The sequence below is a fragment of the Mus caroli genome, chromosome 5 (genome assembly GCF_900094665.2).
Source record: "Mus caroli chromosome 5, CAROLI_EIJ_v1.1, whole genome shotgun sequence".
Classification (NCBI taxonomy): domain Eukaryota; kingdom Metazoa; phylum Chordata; class Mammalia; order Rodentia; family Muridae; genus Mus; species Mus caroli.
The window spans coordinates 119444192-119468693 of NC_034574.1; the positions used below are offsets into that span (position 1 = coordinate 119444192).

At 41.3% G+C, this 24502-nt stretch overlaps 1 non-coding gene across 1 annotated transcript; it reads right to left on the reverse strand.

Moving 5' to 3' along the window:
• Positions 1 to 6146: 6146 nt before the first annotated feature.
• Positions 6147 to 6251, reverse strand: LOC115031167. Its single transcript, XR_003836788.1, has one exon. It is a non-coding gene; the product is annotated as a U6 spliceosomal RNA (small nuclear RNA).
• Positions 6252 to 24502: the final 18251 nt, after the last annotated feature.

The following is a 24502-nucleotide window of genomic DNA, read 5'->3' on the forward strand; positions in this document are numbered from 1 at the left end:
ACCCATCTGAAAAGGCAGGGTTTCTCTACTTCTCATGAGTAACCTTAATTGTGTCTACATGGCAATGAACATGTTCACAGAGAATATGCTCACACTCCATGCTTATTCAGAGGATGAAGACTGGGATTTGAAACCTTTGCAGGTGTGTGTGTGTGTATGTGTGTGTGTTTCCCATATTGGACAGTGAGCAGGCATGCAGGAGAAGTCACAATTAAAGTTACAAAAATGTGAATGAATGTCCACCTGAGCTTCCAGGCTGATCACTGACGACCAGTGGGGGATACTGACAGTTGCATCCTGGATTTACAAAGCAAGACATGAATTCTCCTAAGAACAGGCTGTTGCATCATCAAATGGATCAAATAAAAGATGGATGGTTCTTAAGTTGGGAGGGTGAGAGCACCTGAATGCCCTGTAAGCGCTACTTTTTGCCTCTGCAAAAGCACTGCTTTACTGGACATAAAACAGTTTCCTAAGGCAAAGTCCAAACAGTAGGAGCTTCAGGTCTTATACAAAGCTGCCCTGAAGGTCAGTCTAGTTCATCATCTTCTGGTGAAATAAATGCTGGTGAGTCTCCCTTCAGAATGCATTGTGTCATTTTCTCTCCATGAAAATGGTCGGGAATGGGCATCCTGTATCACATGAAAAACAGCACCTCATGAAGCTTAGTCAAAAGTTCTGGTTGATGGCCAAACACCCTTCACCCATTGCTCCTACTTAGAAGTGATGTGGAACAAATGCCTCTTCATGTCTTGTAATGTGTTAGGACCATTCTTCTGGTTCAGCAAACTGACCTTTGCAGATGACAGCTGAGCAATCTGTACAGTGCTTCCTCGGAACGAGGGAGGAACTCGTATACTTAGGTTTTTGTTTCATTTTGTACATTACAAAGAACATTTTCATCTTCTGCCTTGTCTGCCTGTGGCATCTTGGGTCAGTTCATGCAACGTTTATTAACTCTGTAAATGCTGTGTTATAGTCTTTAACATTCCTGTGAGGTTGTATAAGACATTGTTATTGTCTATTTTCTATGGTTGGGTGGCTGACTTGGTGGATACTCCAGAGTCACTGGCCATAGTTAGAGCTTAGTTAGAGCATAGTTAAGAGTCAAGTGTAAGGGGGCTTCGCATGAAAGGCATACTCCACAGTAATACGTGCAGTGTTCACATATTCAGTGGGTGACCCAATAAAATTCTTTATCCACAGTGTTTAAGATTGAGTTAGAGGATACATTTTTGAGAGCCCCCAGGGGTCCTGGCTATTTAACTTTGTTGATCTTCCTTGAGGGTTCTTATCCTCTTCACAGTCTTCAATCATTCCCCCAACTCTTCCTTAAAAGTCCCCACCTTCATCCAAAGATTGGCTGCATCTGTTTCACTCAGCTGCTGGGTGGAAACTCTCAGAGGACAGTTATGCTAACTAAGTTCCTGTTTGCAAGCATAACAAGAGTATCATTAATAGTGGCAGAGATTGGTACTTGGCCATGGGATGAGTTTCAAGTCAGGCAGGTTATTGGTTAGCCATTCCTTCAGTCTGTGCTCCATCTTTGTTCCTGCATTTCTTTTAGACAGGACACGTTCTGGGTAGAAAGTTTTGTAGGTGGGTTGGTAATCTTATCCTTCCACTGGAGGTTCTGCCTGGTTACAAGAGGTAGCCTCTTCAGGTTCCATATCCTCACTGTTAGGCATCCCGGCTAAGCTCACCTTCATTGACTTCTGAGAGCCTCCCCCATCTCAGGTCTCTGGGACTTCCTAGAGATTTGCCCCCAACCCTGGCAACTGCAGGTTTCCTTTCATTCTCTTGGCTTTCTGAGTCTTTCCACACCATAGAACATACACAGGCTGGAACAAGGTCCCTGGCACATATGTAGCAGATGTGCAACTCAGTCTCCATGTTGGTTCCCCAACAACTGGAATGGAAGTTTTCCTTAAATCTATAGACTATGGCATGCATTTTTCCAACAGGGCTGCCTTGTCTGACCTCAGAGGGAAAGGAGAAGGGAAGAGGAGAGACTTTGTGATTGGGGCGGGGGTGGGGGATAGGGACAGCATTTGGTACGTAATTAAATAAATAAATATTTAAAAATAGGTGAGAGAGAGAGAGAGAGAGAGAGAGAGAGAGAGAGAGAGAACCAACTTTCTGACCACAGTCAATCCCTCACTTGGGTCAAATGTCTTTGACTTGGTCCTTTTTAAAAAAGTAATTTCTTTGAGGCCAACAAGATGGCTTATCCAGTAAGGATGTTTGCTTCAAGTCTGAAATTTGACTCATAAGATCCACAAAATGAAAGGAAAACAGATTCCTGCAAGTTGTCCTCTGGCCTCCATCAAATGTGGCATGAACACACACACACACACCCACACATACACACAAACACACTTTTTTTTTCATTTAGAGAACTCATTTGGAAAACACAAATCCTAAAGGTCTCTTCTAGTGACTGATTTTCCATGTAAATCCTAAAGACCCAAGCTTGTTGCCCCAGCCTGTGAGACAGTGGTTCAGTGATTCTGAACTGTGCTAAGCTACATGGTACCATATGGCTGGCTTTAACCAGGCAAATAGGTCTTAATCCCTTTTGAGGCAATCATTTGATGAATCAGAAGTGCCTGGATTGTTTCCTAAGACAACACATGTTGGTGCCATTTCTGTAATCTCTAGAAGTCAGGGGGGAAATGTTTAAAAGGGAAGATAGGATCTGTACCTGGCTAAGCTGGAGCAACAGGACCCCATGTGAAAGGACTTAAAATGAGCTAAACATATAAAACAATGTTTTTGCAACTTCGAAAATAAACAGTACAGTAGATCAGTCTCTAAAGTAGGGGAAAAATTAACCAGTGCTTCTTAGATCAATTGCCTTTGGTTTGCTTCCTAGAGAATACTCCAGAGCACAGCCCAGGAAGAAGAAAAATCTAAGCAGAACATAGCCATTTCCAGAGTTGAGAAGCCACAGATAGAAATCTTTGGAGATCTAGGTATTGAATGTTCATGAGGCAGTGTACAGAAAAGGCATCTGTTCACAGGAAGAGAAAGGTAATTTAGGAGATGCACACAGGATCTTCTCCCAGCCTGTGGCTGAATGCCAAAATTACCATCTGAAACTGTAAGAATAACCCCCCAAATGAGAAATACCCCACATTTAGAGGTGGCTATCATGTCCACCAGCCAGAGTGGAGAAACTTCAGTTCTCAGAATACCATATTGAAACTGAGACTAAGCTCATCCACAAAATGTCCTCAAAGATCCTCATTGTGGAAGGGGTTTTGTGTGCATGTATTGAACCGATCAAAACAACCATGTGTTACTGGTGAGGCCACTAGCATAAGGCCATTGCTTGAGTCTTTACTAACAAAACTTAAATGTGTGTGTTGGAAGGCTCAAACAAACTCACATTCCATGCTCAACAACATTATTTCGTAATTTTATTTTTATTCTAGCCAATATATAACATTCGTACAAATGTATGGGGTTAACATGTGCTTTTGTGACAAGCACACCACATGCCGTGAGGACAAAAATCAATGTAAACTTCACAATGTTGTTGTCAAGGATATCTCACATAATAGAATCAATGAGAAAAGGCATTGAAACAATATTGATATGTGTGTGTATTTAAGAGGTGAAAATGGCAGGATCGCCGTGTCCAGATATTTTATAAGATACAATTTGTAGTTTTAGAAATGAATAGCATAGCTGATGGAAATGGCACCAGTTCAGTTTCTCCACAGGATTTACAGAATTAAAGATTAGTAGGCTTGAATGCACAGCAAAGCAAGGTATCCAAAATAAAGAACAAAGAAGAAGAAAAGGGTGAAAAAAAAAAATGGAGCAGAGAAGAAGGTCTACAGTCTCATTATCCACTTCATGGTGGAAGGTTCCAGAAAGAAATCGCTTCATTTAGGAAAATATCCCGAGGGATCTGGGTATATATATATTTTTAGCACCCTTCTGGAGAGATGTCTTTAGAGTTGCACGTAGATAGAGAATAGTTTTGTTGGGTTGGAAACCTTGCAAAGAACCATGACTTGCTTCAACTCAAACAAAATATTCTGATTTTTTTCCAGGTCTGGGGCTTCTTGTGGTAACACACTGTCTGCAGGGAGGACAGGATAAAGAAGAGCACTGAGGGAAGGATCTGACATGGAACAGTTTCTGCAACATCTATCTGTAGCATTCTGTTTCCTAACCTTGGTCAGTGTGTGAGAACCTTTACTCAAATTCTTCTCAATCTCACCTGTCACTTTTGCTCACTGAACCCTAATGTTTATTCCAGGCATCACACATTTTATCACAGTGAAGGAACCCTCAGACCCTGCCTCACTCCTCAGATTTGAACTTGGGACTATTTCTTTTTTGTTAGTCAAGTGATAGCTTTATGACCTATTCAGCAAATGAGATATGAAGAAAGTTCTGGAACTCACCAAGAAGTTTTTGTTCCTGGGTACATGAGCTTTGGGAGAAATAAGTCATCTACCTAGAACAGTATCTTAGAACTGTGGTGGTAGCTAATAGATAACAAGTAAAAAGCTCAACACCACAGGTCAGTAGGTCTGACCCTCCTCCTTGGCAGCTGGAGGTTAAACCACCATCACAATGACACAGTAACTATCCAAGCCACTATCACAATGGCACAGTAACTATCCAAGCCAGGTTGTCAAGTATCTACTTCAGAGAAGACAAGGATCATCATTGTCCTTCAGACTGGAAAAGTAATACTACCCAGCCCAAAAATTTGGGGGAAGCTGCTAAAATGTCCAAGAGTACAGGAGATGCCATCATCATATTTGGATGTGAGACTCATTTTGATGGTGGCTTTGACATTATTTAGATTCCTTGGATTGTGCAAAGAAAAGGAGCCCAGACACAGACTTTTGTGAGAAGAAAAGGACCTTAAGAAAACAGGGAACTATAAAAACAGCAAACGTGAAAGTTCCAAAGATGGTTGAAATATAGACAGGATGTGACATCAGCTAACTCCCCAACCAAGATTAGGAGCTGTCCATGGTTTTGCTGAGTCAGATACCATCAATGAGTATTCTATAGTCACTACATGAGGAAGAAACACAAATCTTAGTAGAGAAAGCAGACATCTTGATGACCTTGTATAATCCAAGAATAGACTTGTATAACTAGAATAGACTTGTATAAGCCAAGAATATACACTTGTATGAACCAAGATACACTTGTATCAGTCAAGAATAGATTCTATATGAACCAAGAATAGATTTGAATGAGGTGAAAGAAACTAGAAACAAAAGAATTTTCTTTGTAAAATTCCTCAGCCAACCCATTTAGGGTTTAAGTACCAAGGTTTGGATGTGAGACACAATTAAGGTCCAGATAAAGACAGTGCCTATACTGGGGTGCTGCCTAGGGGCAAGCACAAAGTATAACTAGGACCTTCTCTAATACAGTCTTCAAAATGCAAAGAGATGCAAGACACCCTCCCAGGCTCCATGTCTGATGCTGTTTATCCCTGAAGACTGACTTGACAGCTGATTCCCTCCCTTCCAGGCAACATAGAGATTTGAATAGAGAGCAGAATCTGCTCATTGCTTTAAATGAGACTCTTGCCTCCACACTTTGTCAAAACGTCTCTTCACCATCATTGATTCTCGTTTTAACAGAGATTTTTCTATTTGACAGTTACGTTTGCTTAAAGAATTGTAGTTGTTTTCACCTCTGATTCTTTCCCACCTTCACCTACTCTTACTAAAACTGCTCTCTTCTTCTCAATAACTCCCCTGCCCCGTGCTCATGTCTTCTTTCTGTGTATGACACTCAGAGTTTAGTTAGAGTTTCTTACCCTAGTATGAATGGAAGAGTCTTTGTTCAATCAGGGGTGATGTATCAGTAGCTACTGAAGGAAGCTTCACCCTCCAATAATCATTGACTGACAACAACACTTTATGCTCCACTCCCCTATCTATGATGAAATGTTGATAGGCCTGACTACATGTAGGTTTGTACAATGTGGTTATGAATGCAACAACCCTGTGGTTTCCAGAAGACATCCTTCACCTCCCCAGTTTTCCTTGCATTATCCCTTAGCATCAGTTCTTACATTAGCTCTTGTATCATTCCTCCCTTTCCATGATGTTCCATGATGCCTGAACACTCCATGGTCACTTAGGCTCAGCACTTGGTCCAGTAAAGACTGCTTTGTAAATTTGTATGTCATCCCTGCACAGGGGCCATGCTAATCTCCTGTCTATTTTCCACTTTGGCACATTTGCTGCCGCTGTGAGCACCATTTGCCTTTGACGGTAGTATTTGCATAACTATTATTTCATAGACACTATTCAAGAGAGATCCATTGTAAACACACTGGAGGAAGGAAAAATGATAAAAAAGAAAATTCCCTCAAATACTTTAAAGAGGTAAGTCATTAGTGGCTTTTCTTTTGCTTTGACTTTAGAAATAGTGATTGGCCCCAGATATTAATATTTTAAGTCAATTCACTCTTCAGCATGTGTGCATAATAAAGAGATGGAAACAAGGACTGCCTGGGGGATGAATATCTGATTTTCCAGATAGAAGCTCACAGGAAGGCATGGGAGTATATCCATCCTGTTGTGGGAACAGGGAGAATGAGAAACTAAAGGGTTCATGTGAAGTAAAGTCAAGGCACAGTCTAAGAAACCTAGCTTGAAGCTGATGGCGGCCACACTCATCTTCCCTTTGGAAGCTTGTTAAATTTTAAAAAGGCAACAACTGGCTTTATTTATGGGCACCACATGTGTGTCTGGTACCCGTGGAGATCAGAAACGGGCATTGATCTCCCAGAACTGGAGTTACAGGTTGTTGTGAGCCACAAAGTGGGTGCTGGGAATCAAACCTGGGTCCTCTGGAAGAGCAGTCAGTGCTCTTAACCACTGAGCCAATTCTCCAGCCCTGCCTATGCTAATATTATGACTCTTCATTTTAGATATTCAAGACCCGAATGTATACTGTTCTTTAAAAAAAATTAATTATCACCACTAAATTAATGACAATCTCTTTTAAATAGAACACAATTGTTATAACCAGAATCAAAGAAAGAAAATAGATTAAGCTGTTTTTTTTTTTTAATCTCTCAGTTGGCAGGTGAAATCTCGCAATTATGAAATGCTTTGAAATCCCTCCTCAGTTGGCAGGCGGAATCTGGTAATTACAAAACGCTTTAATAAACCTTGTCAGCCTCTGTCTTCTTCTGTCAGCCAATTAGGAAAATATTTTGGTATCCACACCAACTCTGAAGTGGATTTGCTAGTGTTGTGATGAAAGTATCAAATACACTGTGATGGTGCTTGTGGCTTATGTTCTCTTATCTGTTCTAGCTTTCTGATTTTTGTTAGTGGACCTCCTACTGAACAGCTTTCAGCCACGACTCTTCACAGCTTTCCTTTAGTCTCATCTTGACTGAAAAGGCAAGGATTCTCTGGGGTGACTAATGGTCATCACTCAACAGCCACATGGGTGCTGGGAACTGATCTCTCTCTCTCTCTCTCTCTCTCTCTCTCTCTCTNTGTGTGTGTGTGTGTGTGTGTGTGTGTGTGTGTCTTTCTCTCTCTCCCAGGATATCCAACTGGGAAATAAAACAAGTTTCTGGGATATCACCATGTTTCTAAGAACATGTGACTTTTTAGGCCTTGGGTAAATGGAGACATCCCATCCTCCAATTTTTATAACCCAAAATAGGGATTGGCAGAAGGCTCTCATACCCTAGATGGCAATTCTAGAAGTTTCTCCCTACCTCGTGTCCATTCCTTCCCACTCAATAAAGGAATACAGACAAATTAAAGATAACATTTTTTCTCTGGTGTCTTTCAAGTACCCATCATGGGTCCCCATACCATTTACTGTGTGGCCCAGTTATCAAACTGACTGACCCTCTACTGGTAAGGATTGTCTTTTTCTATCTGTACAAGTACAGACAATTTGTGGCACTCAGGAATTCCATTTTGAAGGTTTTAAGTAGGCATCAGGTTGCTGGCTATACTCTAATGATGGTGAATTCTAGAACTTTCTCACATTTTTAGTGATTTACTAAATAATTTAGAGAGAAATCATGAGCATTGTATCTTCTAAGCAGGGTGGAACTGGAGTGAACCTTTCTTCCCCCAAAACACTGTGTGGCATGCTTTGCCTTGTTACACTGGCATCCTAATATGCAGTTACTCAATGGGTAGCATTTGAGTAATAGACAGTTGGGTTAGGTAGCTTGAAAACAATTTGGATACTGCCTCAGTTATTTTATTTGTTGCTTTGACAAAGTGACCTGACAAGCGTGACATAAAGAAGGAAGGATTGATCTTAGCTAACTCTTTGAGGTTAGTGTCTGTCACAGTGGGGAAGGCATGACAGCAGAAGCACAAGGCAGCTGGCCACATGATATCCACAGTGGGGAAGCAGAGAGAAATGGATGCTGGTCCTCAGCTCACTGTCTCCTTTTTATTCAGTCCCGTATCCCAGCTGGTGGGATGGTGCTGCACTCATTCAGGTAGAACTTCCTGCCTCAGTTGCCCTTATTTAGAAATTCCTTCTTAGACACAGCCAGAGATTTTTGGCACACAGGTGAATTTAGATACCTTCAAATTGACATTACAGATGAACCTGTGAATTTTTCAAAATATTTAAGAAGATGTAAAGGAAAATTTGAACTTTAAAAATGCAATACATTGATACACACCCATTGAACTTTTTTACATGATTAGGGTATGCATTACTATTAACAATAATACAAGCAATTCTAAGAGCTTTTGAGGCTGCAGAGCACTGAGATTTATTGTTTTAGACACCTGGATACCTAGTACAAGACTGTGAACTTGAATATTCAGGTTTCTTTAACACTTTTGTTCAGCTCAGTGATTAAAATGTAGACCTCTATGAACCCAAGAGTTTACTAGTGAGTGACTGAATCATTTTTGGATGGAGTGGTCTTGTCCACTCTGATAAAACTTCAGTCCAAGTAGCCACTTGTGGTTAAAGAAGTGTGATGGTCAAGTGGGAAAACGCTTGCCTGGGTGTAGTTGATTTGCTCCTCCCTCCTCCTCTTCCTCCTCCTCCTCCTCTCCCTCCTCATCTCCTCTTTCTCATCAGTGAAAATCAGAAAATACTGTTCTTAACAGTAGATCTCAGTGTGTGCACATCCTACATAACTTAGACATCTTGGATCTCTCTACTTCTATCATGGTCCATTCAGTTGAAACCAATTGGAACTTTGATTGTTGTTCTTTGTAAAGAGAAGGACATGCCTCCCTACTAGCTTTTCCACATTGTTGGGACCAGGACCACTGGGTTTTGGTTATTGGCTTACTTCTCAAGAGGGATTGCTCCTGGCCCTTTTTTTTTCTTTGTACTTTTGGTTGAGGTTTCTGTGACCCCTGAGCAGCAGGGCTGTGTGCTGGATTGACCTAAACCCGAAAGAATAAGGGTTAACAAGGTGTTAAGTGGGAGTATCAGGAGTGAGAAATAAAAAAGACAAAAGCTATAGGTGGGACCAGGAGGTCCTGCATAAGCTGGTAACTTATTGAGGAATATAGCATCCTATGTACTATTAGCTGGGTGGAAGTGATCAAGGACAGCAGAGATCTAAACCAGGCAATGTGCCAAAGAGAACACAGGATAGCTCACACAGTTGCCTTAAGACTCATAACCACAGCCCAAGGGTAAGAGGCGGGTTCCCCAGAAGCCACAAACGTGACTCTTCTGAGGCACCGACTCCAGCTTTATGTCAGCCTTGCTAATTGTGTTTCTGGACAAGAATGCAGAACTAAAGTCCCCTGTATTCTTTATCAGGGCCTCTGAGAAAGTGTTGCTCCAGTCTGGTTCCCTAGACAGGATGGGTATAAAATGTATATAAGGAATTTTCAATTAGCAAGAAATCCTGGGCCTGCTACACTGCCCCCCTTAAGCTGGCAGTTCTGTTGATGAAGCGGCCTTGTTAGCACTCTTGGCAGTGCTAAGGAATGGGCATCTCATCTCCCATTGCTGTGCCAACTTAACTATTATGAGAAACATCTGTTGCTGATCATGGCACTGTTGATATGCCATGATTGATTCGTTCTATTAATTCCATCCAAAACTCATGGAATATGGCTTTCCCAGTGCATGTGAGGAAACCTACATGAGAATGTTGCTCTCAAATTTAACAAAAACAAAAAAGACAAACAAAACAGAAAACAAGTTGACTGATTGGCATAACCTCAATGGTTTATGAACTGGGAAAGATATCTCAGGGTAAAGCAATGAACTGACTTTCAAAGGGAAAAGTCTGGCTCCAAGGAAGCAAAATACAAACTTACACAGAGCTCTGCAGGACAAGAAGGCAGCCACAAAGTTAGGGAAGAGTTGGATAGATGGCTCAGGGGTTAGAAGCACACACTACTCTCAAGGAGGACATGAGTTCAGTTCCTTGCAGCCATATTGGGTTGTGTAACTAAAGATGATTTTGAATTTCTGATCCTGCTGCCTCTCAAGTACTGGAATGAACCATCATGCCAGGCTTTGCAATTCAATGTTGGATGCTCTAGTCTGATCAGACTGCCCTGTCCTTTGGGAAAGGTTTTATTGTCCACTAGCTCTTTATAAATGATATCATCCATGAAGATGCCCTGGTCTTGTAGGATAAAACAGAACTGATTGCAGCTGGTCATTGACTGACATTTGTGCTCCTCATCCTGGACACATTCTCTTCCAGGACATGTCATTTTACAGAGAGTCACTATTAAACCTGACATCCAATTACAGTTGCTATTGGTTACAAACACAATTTTCCAATAATTAACTGCCAAATTGCCACTAACCAATCTAGTTAAATAACATAAATTCCATCTCATTATGGATAACCATGACCTAGGAAGGACAATGAGGGTATTTTCAATAAGTTTTCATGTTTTTCTCCTATAGGGCAGGCAACAAGTTCTTCTAATAGATGAAATGCTTTGAACTGAGAAGGAAGAAGCTGTCTGTTTATCACAGCTACCTAAATTGTTCATTCAAGTCCATTTTCCCTTATTAGAAACATATTAGAGAGCCTATTAAACATAGTTTCTACAAAACTACGAATGCTTTCCCATATTATGACTGGTAGGATAGTTTTGAACACGCAGGTGCTAAGGGGTGTTTTTGTATGCTTGTTTTGCTTGATATTTTAACAAGTTAGGTTTGTTTTAGAGCAGGCATATATTTACATTTGGGGATGTAACTAAGGATATGGTGAGTTAGACAGGAGGCTGCGGCAGGATGAGAATCTGATAAGAACTCAGGTTTTATCTATATCTATGACTGATACCCTGGTTAGTTTTATGTCAACCTGACACAAGCTAGAGTCATCTGGGCAGAGGGAGAAAATGCCATCATTAAATTGCTCATAGGTAAGCTTGTGGATCATTTTTCTGAGTAGTCATTAGTGTGGGAGAACTAGACAGTTATGGGTGGGGCCAACCCTGAGCTGGTGGTTCTGGAGTCTATAAGAAAACAGGCTGAGAAAGCAAGGAAGCAGCACCCCTCAATGGCCTCTGCATCAGCTCCTGCCTCCAGGTTCTTCCCCTGCTTGAGTTCTTGCTTTGGCTCCCCTCAAGTGGTAGTGACACAGAATATATACACCAAATAAACTCTTTCTGTCCCCAGTTGCCTTTGGTCATTGTTTTTCACCAATAATAACTCTAAATAAGATAGCTAGGAACAAGCTGAACTATCATGTGTCAAATGTGTTTGTCATTGCCTGATAAAATGCATGGCTTTTGGTATTTAGGTGAAGAGAAAACATTTGTTAAAAAAATTGTAGGCGTAGCTGTGTGTCTGTCTGTGCTCATGATCTCAGTGACTGTAGAAGCCAGAAGAAAGCATCAGACCCCATCCATGTAAATGATGTTAGAGGTAGCTGTGAGCTACCATGTGAGTGCAGGGAACCAAACAGGGACCCTAGCAAGAGTATTAGGTTTTTTTTTTTTTTACATTGAGCCATCTCTGTAGCCCAGAAAAATAAAATATTTTAAAAGCAAAAAACTGAGCTTGGTTCAGTGGCACATGCCTTTGGTTCTAGCCTAATCTGCAAAGTGAATTTTAGGATAGCTAAGGCTACATAGAACATCCCTGTTTCAACCTATTTCCCACAAAAAAAAAAAAAGAGAAAGAAAAAACTGAAGGAAGGGAGACATAGACAGACAGACAGACAGAGGGGGGGGGGGTGAACTGTCAGTCATTAGGAAGGATGTGAAGAATCCGTCCTCAACAGTCCACCCAGAAGTGCACACTTGGTTATTAATGTTGGGTTTTACCTCCATAGTCACACAATACCTATTAAGCAGATTTTTATAACTCGATTTGTCTCACTGGTCTTACCTGATTCACTTAAAATCCACATTGGAATTAATACATAAGGGAAGATGGAAGTGGGAGAAGAGACTGAAGGAATGACCATCCAGACACTGCCCCCACTTGGGAATTCCTCCCATAAACAACCACCAAACCCAGACACTATGACAGATACCAACAAGAGCTTGCTGACAGGAGCCTGATATAGCTGTTTCCTGAGAGGCTCTGCCAGTGCCTGGCAAATACAGAACTGGATGATCACAGTCACCCATTGGATGGCGCACAGGGCCCCCAATGAAGAAGCTAGAGAAAGTACCCAAGGAGCTGAAGGGGTTTGCAGTCCCATAGGAGGAACATCAATATGAACTAACCAGTACCCACAGAACTCCTTAGAACTAAACCACCAATCAAAGAAAACACATGGTGGAACTTGTGGCTCTAGCTGCATATGTAGCAGAGGATGGCCTAGTCAGTCATCAATGGGAGGAGAGGCTCTAGGTCCAGTATAGGGGAATCCAGAGCCAGGAATGGGAGTGGGTGGGTTGGGGGGCGGGGGGAGTGGAAGAGGATAGGGGATTTTTGGAGGGGAAACTAGGAAAGGAGATAACATTTGAACTGTAAATAAAGAAAATATCTATTAAAAATGGGGGTCGTGACAAGGTTCCTTCAAAAACATTTTCTCAAGTGATTTCCTGGAAGTCCAAGATACAGCCGTAGTGTAAAAATATTTAAATAATAACATTGCCTGGTTTCAATAAGAAATAACAGTGCATATGTCCCTCCTTCCTGCTCAGTTAGGAGCAAATCACTTGCAAAGAATAATTATTTTAGGAAGCCCTGTGATTCATGCTATTTATCTGATAAATGCACTAGGAAGAGTACGGAAGGGGTGGCATTTTATCTCCAGACTTGTGTACTAAAACGACTACATATTCTTTCCAACTCTTTCTAGAGAGGTAGAAACGCTTCTTCTTTGTCCACATGAAAATACAACTCTTGCCCCAAAGGGATAAGAAAGAATTTATTCTGGGATCAACCATGGTCTGGCAACACAAACTCAAGTTACCCCAAATTCCATATTCTGATACAATAACAGTTGGGTGAAATTTTTATAGGAACAGAACAAAATAAAGTCATAAACTAAGGAGCTTTTCAAATACCCTGGTGAAAGCTTTTCACAGGCAGTTACAGTAGGGCATCTCAGCTCTCTGCCTTGGTTGCTGTTTGATGACATTCTTAGCTTTCTGGATAATGAAAACAATGGCTTGTTAGTACATTCTGAAAGGTTTTATCAGTTAGTCCTAGGATGTTCGGTCAAACTTGGAGGGGATGCACAAAGAATGGCTTATTGGGGGGGGGGGGCTGAAAAGAATTTGGGATAAAATGTAACTAGGCTCAAAGAACTCAGGATAAAATGTAATCAGGCTCTGGATGTGCAACATTCCAACCTCCCACAATCATTAAAGTTCTAATAAGCTAATTATTCTCCCATATGGAGGTGCAGCTTCTGTCTGGGAGATTTTCTTCACACCTTGAATATAGCTCATTTTTTTAAATGTCTTATTTATTTTTATTTTATGTGTCTTATTTTATTTTACTTTACTCACCTACATGTATACACATATACCATGTATGTGCTTGGTACCCACAGATCCAGATAAGGGAATTAGATTCCCTGGAACTGGAGTTATATATGGTTGTGAGCTGCCATGTGGATGCTGGGAACTGAACCTGGGTCCTTGGCAAGAACAGTAAGTATGCTTACCTGCTAAGCCATTTCTCCAGGCTCCAAATGTAGGTAATTTTTAATGATTAATTTTTTCGCAGATAAGAGTGTTGGAGCCACACACTACACTTAGAGCATCCCCACGAAGACTCTGGCTATTCATTTTAGGGTCACAATTAACAAATCCCAACACCTATGAAAGTATTTCCACAGCCCCACCTCACATCTTTTTCACCATCAATACAAAGTACTAGAAGATCAATGTTAGGGCCAAGAAGATTTTAGTGCTTGCTGTATTGCAAAGACTTCCATTCTAAAACCTGTTATTGGCTGCCTAGATGACATTTAACAGTTTTGCGTCTTTCAGTGGCATTTCCCTGTGAGTGTGAAAAGCGGTGGGTGAGTTATTAGCATCCTGAGAACAATAGGACAAGTGGACTGGAAATGCCAATCTCAGGGAAAGGTCAGACATCAAGCCAGTCTGAGAATCTTCGCAGGACCCAGAGGAGAAGAGGAGCATTGTGGAGCTCACACTTCCTCCACTAATTAGACAAACCATTTGCAGTGTGCTTTCATTCAGGGGCATTAGGGTGAATGACACATTAGGCATTTGTTGTGCATTTTCTTAGTTTAACATAGTAAAATAAACGGCCCACAAACAAGAACATATATATATTCAAAAAGGTTATAAATATGCAAACAATATAGTATCTGTTAGAGCTTGTGTTTTAAAAGGATTTTATTGCATTTTCTTGATGGGAGTTTGCATGGCTTTTATGGGTATTTTGATTTAGGAAACAGTCGAGATTTGGTTCCCTTCGATTCTGTAGCCGAGTCTCTGACCACAATGTGAGGGACACAGGAAAGAAGGAACCCCATAGACTCTGATACTGGCTAGGTGATGGGTTCTCCCCCCCACCCCCCAGTTTTAAAATTAAAAGGCAGGGAAACAACCCAGGGTCAAGTGGACCAGAGTTTATTGGAAACATCTTAGATGTCACTGGTAGATAAGGCAGACAGAGCTGGGCAGCTCCAAAGGTCACTGGACTTTAATTTGGGCTCAAATGACCCCCTTCTTTTCATCTCTTGGTCCTAACGTGTTTGCATGCCCTTTCTGGCATGGGGATTGGGTCTCTGCCTCTGTACACACCCACAGGAATGACTGTTACTGGCCTATCTGCACTTTTGTATGAAAACAGTAGCAGATAAAATAGGATTCCCATGCCTGAGGCAAGGGAAACGTTGGACTAAGAGAGGACCCCCAAATCTATGCCTTTTAATGTTATGATTGGAATGAGACACACACTGCATGTGAGGGGAAATGACCTACTTTTGGAGGGAATGGAAACTCACCTCCAAACATGCAGTTATTATGTCCCCTAGCTCACATCCTAGGTGCTCATGGGCACACCCCATGAAGCCATGAAGTCATCCTGGACACTGTTTTGTGCCTCTTTGAATCATATGATTATTTCAATCACTGTATCCTTTATCCACTAGAGCAAAGTTAGGAGCCAGAACATATAAACTCCTGACATCATCAGCATCCGGAGAGGCAGCTTGCTTGTTCTGCTTCACACCGATGCTCATTCCATGTTGACAGTATGTCTGAGACCCTGAAGGTGTTATCTGGGTTCCATGCCTGGGGCCAGAAGATAAGGGAAGGGGTCTTAGGAAGGTCTAATGGGTTATTAGAGAAATATGTGGCTGTGTCACTTGATCCATATCTCGTTCATGATAACTACCTCAGAAAGTCTGTTACTGTGACAGAGGCTGGGATTCTAGGTAGCTGCATGCCCAGGTGGAAAGGAATAGGAAGAGGGTAGCCTGATCTACTTGACATTTTTGCTAAATGCTGGTTCTTTGAATTTAAAACTTTTGTGTGTCTAATTAGGTTCCATTATCAACACTACATTGCGTGCTGCAGAATTGGAGCTCTTCATACTGACTCCATGTTATTGTCATGTTTCTTGACCCCATGATGGTGGGGTTCCAGCCTTCGGCTCTAATAAAATATGCAAGAATTCAAGCCTTAGAGTTCAGGAGAACAAAATGCACCCACCTGCATGAAAGTAGCAGACTTTAATGCACAGAGGAAGCAAGAAAAAAAAAAAACAGGGAGAGAGGATGAAAAGACTGTGTCAGGCATGACTGCATGCTTACAACCCCAGCACTCAGGAGGCTAAGGCAGAAGGGCCACCGTGAGTTTGAGGTAAGCCTTCTTCAGTGCACATACTGAGGTACTTTCATGAAAAGAAAATAATGCAAATAAAATAAAATAAATAAAACCCTTTAACTTACTATTTTATTGCCTAGAAATAGCCAATGCCCCTGGTTCTTCAAGTCCTTGGTGCTCTGGAACCCTCCCTACAATCTATATCAAATCCACTCCATAAGTCAGTTTCTTCCTGAAATGCCATAAAGCCCAGGAAAAAGACCCCCCCCCATATGCTCACAGGGCACACCTTGACTTGTTAAATCACATTTCTTGAATGGATTGTATTCCAAGTGGTGATAGCCAGCCTGCCCCACCCCCATGTCTTCACGCACTCCCTCCCCAACCCTCGGAACATGATCAATGACACTGGAGAACATTGGTAATGTCTGCATTCTGTATATACCTTCAACCCAGCAGGGAAATCTAAAAGAGCTTGTGTGGTTTCACTTGCCTGGTGAGTGAGAGAACTCTTGCACATTCTAATTTAAAGCAATTACTGTGTATCTTGCTCCCTTTCAGTTTTTTTCATCCTTATTATCATGGTCATCCTCACATTGTAGAGAACAATGCATTCCCCGCAATATATTTTCAGTGACTCTTCTCACTCTACCTTATTCACCTTGATGAAGAAAATATCTCTCAAGCATGCTTAATGACTTATCCTTTAGTTGATTTCAGATCCAGTCAAGTTGAAGTCTGAGATCAACCATCACAAACATAACTGTTGTCTTCCTCCATGATGACAAAGAGTGGGAAAGGCTGGCAAAGCCCACAGGAGACAGATGCCTTCTGCCTGGAGTTGAGATTGGAGAGCAATCCTCGGCAGGAGACAGAGACAGATGCAAGCATTTGGGCATCTGTTTGCACGCCTGACACAGGGTAAGTTTGTGCCTCTTGTGATTCTTAAAGTCTCAGAAAAAAAAAAAAAGAGAGCGGCTATTCCTGCTCACTTCTGCACATTTTTGAAGCAAGAAATGACACAGAAAATTGAAGACATTTTATAATTTCCACTGAGGCAAACAGGGGACTTTTCTGCTCATTAGCTACTCTATGCATGTAATTCCATGGTATCTTTCTGAATGTCAACTTTGATATTTTACTCAACCAAGCATAAGAGCTTGCTCTAAACCAGTCACTTAGTAAAAATAACAGTTCTGGATGTATAACTGCCCTGCAAGGTACGATTTGGGAGAGTTTCCATCTGCCACAAACTCTAATGCCTAAAGTGTCTAATGCCTCTACTCCTGAGAATCCATTTCTGCAAATGAGTCTGACCAGATTGGTCTCCCTTTTAAAATATACTCTGTGAGACACCAACTGTGAACACCTCCCGTCTCAATGCATTTGCTCTGGTGCCAGGTGACTGTGGGGGACATTGAGGAAGATCTTGGAAGACAGAGGCAGAGACGACTGACTGGGCTATTCCTTATCAATCTGTGGCTTTATCTTTGAACTTCTTTCTCCAACAACCTGCCTTAAAAGTGAAGCTGAGTTTGTGAATTCCCTTACCCGTCCATGCTAACTCTGGACCTAAACTCTGCTTTGAATTTTTTATTTAGTTATTTTATGTTTATAGGTATGTTGCCTCCATGTGTGTCTGTGCACTTTAGGAGTGCCTGATGACTCTGAAAGCCAGAGATAACCTGGAACTGGAGTTTCAGATGTGAGCTGCTGTGCTGGTGCTGGGAATCAAAACCGGGTTCTCTGGAAGAGCAGCTCAGCAAGCAGTGAGCCTTCTCTTTGGCTCTGTGTCTAAATTCTTGATTGGTTGTCCAGATTCCATTACATGAGTGAGTATTGCAGGGTACCTTTGTGTCCGGAGTGACTGACCACAGTTTATTTTTATTATTATTATTATTAGTGGTGGTGGTGGTGGTGGTGGTTTTTCGAGACAGGGTTTCTCTGTGTAGTCCTGGCTGTCCTGGAACTCACTCTGTAGACCAGGCTGGCCTCGAACTCAGAAATCTGCCTGCCTCTGCCTCCCAAGTGCTGGGATTAAAGGCGTCTAACCACAGTTTAAACGACGAACGTCTCCAAGGAAGTGGTCTCTAGCATGTGTCTTACTGAAGCTACAAAGGCAGCTGTAATATCCTGTCCTTTAGACATGACATGGATGACACATATATCAAAAATATGAAAAACTAAAGAATAAACAAAAATAGATATATAGAGAGTCATATGGGTCTAACCCATTTGCAGATGCTCTCATATTTCAATGGCAAAGGGTTGGATACTCCAATACAGTATTTTACAGAAAATTATACGAAGCAGTTGTCAGATTAAAGCTAAGAAAATTCATGTTGCCTATTTTATCAGCAATGTTTGATCCATATGCTCTCTAAGCTTATTTAGAACTCAAATTAATTTATTAAAATATAAACATATAATTATATTGTCACACTGTCAGCCTGCCTTCTAAATATTTACATTTATACCCATGGATTTGTGTTGCTTTCAAGCTTGTTCTGAGAAGCATCCTTCTTACAGTAGGTAGTGGTTAGTGCAGACACTCATAGCTGGCTGCAGTGTTAATTGTAAATAACTGTGCATGGTCAGTGTGGATGAAACCTGTACCATGACCTTTCCCTAGCCAATATTACCCAAGAGTGGGCAGAAAGAATGTAAGAGCCTGAGGACAAGGAAGGGGCTGTGAAATGTCTTTTGGACTGACAGCTGATGCACACATTAAATATATGAAAAAATTAAAGACTAAATGAAAAGTATATGTATATATAGTGACATAATGTATATGAAGTTATATAAAGTGTATGAAACATATGTATATATTTATATAAAGTCATCACTCTCAGTAATGAAAGTTGACTTAAGCTGTTTTGAAGGTCACTCTGAAATGCATCCCCTGAAATGACAGAGCTACAACACAGTATTTGCAGGCCTGTGTGGTAGAAAATGTATCTGTGTGAATTGTGGCCATAAGCTCTGGCTGTCCTGTGGGTACCACTTTCAGACGATGTTTTCTAGAACTATCTGTCATATCCCATGTTCCCTCATTAAATAGCCTCAGACAGCAAGCTTTCCAGGTCTTTCGCCTGAATTTATATATTTTCCCTTCCCAATCTGTCACTTTTCATTTTTGTCACTGTGTTTTCTCCTAACAAGCTGCATGCATGCAAATTTGAATTTTCTTAACAGCCTTTGCCTATGAAAACGACATTTTCTGCACTATAAATTTCACAACAGAAGGTCCTCGTTTCTCTTATTTGACGCATACCTGGCCCAACCTAGCCTAGCCACACCACCATCTCACCCAATCCCCATTGAGGGAACTTAACCAATTCTACTCAATTTCGAACTTCATAAGAAGAGATGGCTCTGGGAATCCAAATGGCTGAAATATACCTACTGTGTCTGGCTTTAGTGCAGAGATCTCAGGCTCCTAAGGGGCCTTTGGACGCTCTTCTGATAGCTGCTGTTTGTTGGAAGGTGGATTTTCTTGCTGTCATTTCCAGCTACTCTACCATCACTACCCTGATCTCTTCGTCTACCTCTGGGGAATTAATTTCCTTCTCTGCCTATGTGGTCCTGGAGCTATCCTTAATGGATAATCTCTTCCAACTCCTTATTCAGAGATTCATGTGAACTTTGCTATATAACCAGTTTTGAGGAGAGTACCTTCAAGCATTATGGTCATTCACTACCTTTGCATATTTTTTCTATTACCCTTGACTTTTAATTATCTCACCCGTCTTCAAATCCCCTGAGAGCCGACTGACTTATGCACATCTGTTCGCACCCACTCAAGTCCCTTCACATCAGCAAAGTCACTTGTTATCTTCTGGTAATTTACTGGCCCAGATGTTACTTCCTGATCCAAAGTTCTTGCCAGTTAATTCAGGGTCTGATGTGCGTGTATGTCTGTCTACCAGATGCATATTTTCTTCTAAGATACAAAGCAATGACCTCACATTATTGGATGAAAGTTAAAAGGTTGTTTTACATGTGCTCTGTCTATTCTGTTAGCGCAATTATATTTCATGTTACTGAGGCCACCACGGAGAATGAACAGAAATTTAGGTGCAACTACAATGATGTCCCATGACAGAAATCCTCATCATTACAGAATATCAGTGATCTTACCCAAAGCAGGACTCAGATTCCGTACATTGCATTACCAACAAAGGTTTGTGCATTAGAACAAGAATATTTTTGGAGTAGCCAACTATTCTCATGACTGGAATTGAGGTCTGACGCATGGAAAGGAACTCATGCCTGTTGCTGCAAATGCATTCAAACCCCACAGCTAGGGAGAACATAGGCTCGATGGGAGGACCTAGAACAAGTGATTTACCAAATGGATATACCAAACTGCTTTATAAATGTTTATGCTTATAGCTATAGATTTGTGTTGTTCTTGACCTTGGTCAAAGAAACACTTATTGCTGTGGATAATAGTTCATGTACAAACTGAAAGTGTTGAGAATAAATGGCTATGTGTGCTCATTCATATCAAATTCCAATGTCCATGAATATCAACCCGTCTTGGTGGATCAAGTTGCAGTAGGAGTAGGTATATCTTCTCCTATTGAGGGTAGACAAAGTAGCCTGGTTAGGGGAAGGGCTCCAAAGGCAGACAGGCAGGCAGGCAGGCAGGCAGGCAGGCAGGCAGGCAGGCAGGCAGGCAGGCAGGCAGGCAAACAATCAGAAACAGCCTCTGCTCCAGTTGTTCCGGAACACTAATGATGACCAAGCTGTACATCAGTTACATATGTATAGGGGACCTAGGTCTGTCCCATGTTTGCTCTTTTGTTGTTTCAATCTCTTTGAGCCCCTATGGGCCTAAATTAGTTGATTCTGTAGGTTTTCTTGTGGTATTCTTGGCCTCACTGGATTCTTCAACCCTCTTCCACAATATGCCCCAAGCTCTGCCTAATTAATCTTTGGCTGTGGGTCTCTGTATCTGTTTCCATCAGCTGCTTCCTCTCAGAGGACAGTTATGCTAGGTGCCTGTCTGCAACTCTAGGAGAATATCATTGTTAGTGTCAGGGGTGGGCGCTCTCATGGGATGGGTCTCCCTTTCACTGAGGAGAAAGGGAGGGGGTAGGAGGGGGATTAGGAGAAGAAGACTAAGGGAAAGCTGCAATCAGGATGTAATTGGGTGGAGGGTCTGGAGCTGGTTTGAACTTCACTTGGTATATACTGATCCCACTACTGTGGCGATAAGCAGTGTGTGTGTGTGTGGGGGGGGGGGTCCAGTGCTTTCTCTTCCACCTGAGGCAGACAATGTAGAGAAATTATACATATTTTCAGGAGCCAATTTAACTTATTTTCTCTACTTCTATTAATCTATGCTACTTAGAAGCAGCTCTTCCCAGAAACTCTCTGCATTCATTCAATAAATTGATACTCTTTTTTAAATACAAAGGTTTATTTGAGCCCATGGAAACCAAAAAAGCACATACCACAGTTTGTCTTGCTTTGAGATATTTTTGTTCTTTCTTCAAAGTTTTTTTTTCTTTTTAATCTTTGTCTACGTCATAATGTTTAGCACTGTTTCCAAAGGGAGATGGGGAGACTTGTGTTCTTACCTGGAAGCTATCCTATTTTCATAGAAATGCTGATACACATCTGTTAGCTCTGTGTATGTGAGGGAGAGAGACAGACAGACAGAGACAGTGTGTGTGTGTGTGTGTGTGTGTGTGTGTGTGTGTGTGTGNNAGAGAGAGAGAGAGANAGANAGACAGACACAGAGAGACAGAGGGGGTAGGGACACGTGAATTACCCACAGAGGCCAGAAGGGGGTGTCATATAACCTGGAGCTTGAGTTCCACCTGGACAAAAGCCAAGTGCTCTTAACCTCTAAACCATCTCTCTGGCCCAAAATAGAACAACATATAGTTTTGTCTTAGTTTATTATATGTTAGATCTTTATATCATCTTTACAGAATAATTAAAAGTCTAATATGTTCTCAACTGGATTTTGGTGTCATTTATCACTTTGAGAGTTGAAAGATGCTGTTCAGTATTTTAATGCAGATATCTCATGCAAACTAAAAGCTTTTTGGTTTCTGTTCTTACAAGTTAGAGGGGAGAAAGGCATTTGTGCTTACTCTACATAAATTACCATTTTGTGTTTACATTAGGGACACGGAAAACAGATAACGCAATGCTTGGAGCTTCGCAGAGCTGCTGTCACTGGACTTCTGTTAGAGGACAAAAAAAAGAGCAGTGAAAGAAATTGCACAATTTCTATTTTCCCACAATGCAATCTGTCATTAAAGGTGTAGCTGCCAACATGGAACTGAGTTACCATATCATATGCAGAATCATATATTCACATTAAAAATGAATGATGAATCTGCACATTTGGCTGGGGTTGTTGCTTTGCTGGAATCTATTCAAGGAAACAAAAGTTAGGACCAATGGGAGGCTGTGAGTTACGTGATTGCAGAAGAGAGCCCAAAGGTCTCATTGTAGGTGATTGTTTGGCAGAAAGTACAGATGGTCCTGGCACACAGTGGAGTGCTCAGCTCTAAGTGGGACACCCATGTCACCTCCCGGAGCAGGGAGAAACTGTCATAGTGTCAGAAAATAACAAAGAGCTGAAAGAGACGAACGGCATTGAAGATGCGTGGGGATGGGCTCACACTCCAATGCACACCTGAGCTGCTTTAATTTCTGTTGCTGTGATAAAGCACTGAACAAAAGACACTTAGGAAGAAAATGCATGGCGTTTTGTTTGTATGGTTGGTTAGTTTGGTTTTCTGGTTTGGGTTGGTTGGTTTTTGTTGTTTGTGTTTTGAGCTTACCATTTGGAGTCCACCACGGAGGGAAGGCAAGTCAAGAACGGAAGCAGAACCATGGAGAAGGGGGTGCTTACTAGCTTATCTCTTACAACTTGCTTAAATGCTTTCTTGTACACCTCAGGACCACCTGTCCAGCAGTGGCACCACCCAGAATGGGCTGGGCCCTCCCGTGTCAATCATCAACCAAGAAGGTGTACACCATAGACATTCCCACAGGACAAGCTGAAGGGGGCAATTTCTCAACTGAGTTTCCTCTTCCCAAATGAATTCTATCTACCTTTTGCCAAGTCAACAGAACAAACAAAACCAAACAACTAACAAGCACAGCACCCCATCCACAGGGTAAAGATTTCACTACTAAAACCCCAATTTTGATACCCAGAGCCCACAGGGTAGTAGGAGAGAATTGACTCCCACAAGCTGTCTCATGACCTCCATATGGATGTGATGACATATATGTGAACACACACACACACACACAATAAGTAAATAAATAAATAGCAAATAAATAAACAGTTCTATTAAAGTCTTCAAAAGAGAAAGTGGTATGTGCCAGTAATCTCAAATTTTGACTCTTACCTAAAAATATTTTTTTTTATCCCTTTTTTCAACTATGGCATATTTGAATCAGTCTGGATGTTTTTCATACATTTCAATGAGAGCAACACGTTATCACGAAATGAATGCAGAAGCATATCTGAGCTTCCAGCTGTTTCCTATAAAGCCTGACATTGATATTAGTCGCCAGAAAATAAATAAATATCCACATCTCTTGTAATAAAGTCTGGTTTGGAAAATACAGTGATTTTCATAAAATGTATATGGTCACCTGTAATGAATTTAAATAGCTATTTTAAATGATTTTAATATCTGATATAAAAAGATATGTGTAAGACTGAAAAAAAAAAAACCTCTTTAGAGGCATCAATCATTTTTAAATTTGTGAAGTGATCTACTACAAAGAGAGACTTGGAAACAGTACATCAAAATGTCAAAGACCAAGTTTTATCCAGGATTTTTGGTAGTGCACAAAGCTCATAGGATGATTTCAATAACCAACTGCTAAATGAATGAAGTAAACATGTCTTCCATGCTAAGAAGTCATACAAACACAGAAATATCTACACCACCCCTCTCCCCTTCCCTAACTCCTCTCAGTTTCATTATTCAAGTTCTGGTTACTGTAACAAACACACCTCTAAGTACATAAGACCCCCAAACTTGATTGAAGTTCATTTCCATATTTCTTAATACCAAGTGGGAATGATTCTAATCACATATAACCTCCTTCATGTGACATTAAGGACAAACCAGAAGGTGTGTTTGTTACAGTGATCAGCATTTGAATAGTATGCACTGAGAGAAGAGAGAGGGAGAGGGAGGGGGAGAGGGAGAAAGGGAGGAGAGGGAGAGGGAGGGAGTGGGGGAGGGAGAGAGAAAGGGAGAGGGGAGAGAGAGAGAGGAGAGAGAGAGAGAGAGAGAGAGAGAGAGAGA